At 32.4% G+C, this 2,322-nt stretch overlaps 1 non-coding gene across 1 annotated transcript; it reads right to left on the reverse strand.

The window, feature by feature from the left end:
- Window positions 1–1,644: 1,644 nt before the first annotated feature.
- Window positions 1,645–1,752, reverse strand: LOC112739023 (small nucleolar RNA R71). Its single transcript, XR_003169965.1, has one exon. It is a non-coding gene; the product is annotated as a small nucleolar RNA R71 (small nucleolar RNA).
- Window positions 1,753–2,322: the final 570 nt, after the last annotated feature.

The raw sequence follows: 2,322 nt of genomic DNA on the forward strand, positions 1-2,322 counted from the left end.
GGTGTTCATCTTGACATTCATAGCATTCTTGCATGCATTCATTGTTTTGATCCAAAATTTTCATGCATTGCATCATTTTCATGTTTTTCTCTCTCATCATAAAAAATTCAAAAATAAAAAAAATATCTTCCTCTTTTTTTTTCTCATAAATTCGAAAATTAGATTTGACTTTTTCAAAAATTTTTAAAATCCAATTGTTTGTTATGAGTCAAATCAAATTTTCAATTTAAAAATCTGATCTTTTTCAAAATCTTTTTCAAAAATCAAATCTTTTTCAATTTTCTTATCTATTTTCGAAAATTCCAAAAATATTTTTCAAAAGTCTTTTTCTTAATTTTACATCATATTTTCGAAAATATCATCAACAATTAATGTTTTGATTCAAAAATTTCAAGTTTGTTACTTACTTGTTAAGAAAGATTCAAACTTTAAGTTCTAGAATCATATTTTGTGATTTCTTGTGAATCAAGTCATTAATTGTGATTTTAAAAATCAAATCTTTTTCAAAACTAATTTCAATCATATCTTTTCAAAAATATCTTTCTATCTTATCTTTTTCAAAATCATATCTTTTCCATCATATCTTTTTAAAAATCTTATCTTTTTCAAAAATTTGATTTTAAAATATCCCTTCTAACTTCTTATCTTCTTATCTTTTCAAAAATTGATTTTCAAAATTTGTTTCAACTAACTAACTAACTTTTTGTTTGTTTCTTATCTTTTTCAAAACTACTTAACTAACTCTCTCTCTCTCTCTAATTTTCGAAAATATCTCCCTCTTTTTCAAAAATTCTTTTTAATTAACTAATTTTTTTCAAAATTTAATTTTAATTTGTTTCTTCTTTTAATTTTCAAAAATCACTAACCATTTTTCAAAAATAATTTTCGAAAATTCTCTCTCTCTCTCTCTCATCTCCTTCTATTTATTTATTTATTTACTAACATCTCTTCCTCACTCACCAAAAATCCGAACCCCCTCTCTCTCTCTGAGTTCAGATTTTCTCTTCTTCTTTTCTTCTACTCTTCTTTTCTTCCACTCACCTAAGGGAACCTCTATACCTGGGCAAAAAGGATCCCTATTATTATTATTCTTCTGTTCCCTCTTTTTCATATGAGCAGGAGCAAGGACAAGAATATTCTTGTTAAAGCAGATCCAGAACCTGAAAGGACTCTGAAGAGGAAACTAAGAGAAGCTAAATTACAACAATCCAGCAAGCACCTTTTAGAAATTTTCAAACAAAAAGAGGAGATAGCAGCCGAAAATAATAATAATGCAAGGAGGATGCTTGGTGACTTTACTGCACCTAATTCCAATTACATGGAAGAAGCATCTCCATCCCTACCATTGGAGCAAACAATTTTGAGCTAAAACCTCAATTAGTTTCTCTGATGCAGCAGAACTGCAAGTTCCATGGACTTCCATCTGAAGATCCTTTTCAGTTCTTAACTGAATTTTTGCAGATCTGTGATACTGTTAAGACTAATGGAGTAGATCCTGAAGTCTACAGGCTCATGCTTTTCCCTTTTGCTGTAAGAGACAGAGCTAGAGTGTGGTTGGACTCTCAACCCAAAGATAGCCTGAACTCTTGGGATAAGCTGGTCACGACTTTCTTAGCCAAGTTCTTTCCTCCTCAAAAGCTGAGCAAGCTTAGAGTGAATGTTCAAACCTTCAGACAGAAAGAAGGTGAATCCCTCTATGAAGCTTGGGAGAGATACAAGCAACTGACCAAAAAGTGTCCTTCTGACATGCTTTCAGAATGGACCATCCTGGATATATTCTATGATGGTCTGTCTAAATTAGCTAAAATGTCATTGGATACTTCTGCAAGTGGATCCATTCACCTAAAGAAAATTCCTGCAGAAGCTCAAGAACTCATTGACATGGTTGCTAATAACCAGTTTATGTACACTTCTGAGAGGAATCCTGTGAGTAATGGGACGCCTCAGAAGAAGGGAGTTCTTGAAATTGATACTCTGAATGCCATATTGGCTCAGAATAAAATATTGATTCAGCAAGTCAATATGATTTTTCAGAGTCTGAATGGAATGCAAGCTGCATCCAACAGTACTCAAGAGGCAGTTTCTGAAGAAGAAGCTTATGATCCTGAGAACCCTGCAATAGCAGAGGTGAATTACATGGGTGAACCATATGGAAACACCTATAACCCCTCATGGAGAAATCACCCAAATCTCTCATGGAAGGATCAACAAAAGCCTCAACAAGGCTTTAATAATGGTGGAAGAAATAGGTTTAACAATAGTAAACCTTTTCCATCATCCACTCAGCAACAGACAGAGAACTCTGAATAAAATACCTCTAAT

This window comes from Arachis hypogaea, chromosome 13 (genome assembly GCF_003086295.3).
Source record: "Arachis hypogaea cultivar Tifrunner chromosome 13, arahy.Tifrunner.gnm2.J5K5, whole genome shotgun sequence".
NCBI classification, from domain to species: domain Eukaryota; kingdom Viridiplantae; phylum Streptophyta; class Magnoliopsida; order Fabales; family Fabaceae; genus Arachis; species Arachis hypogaea.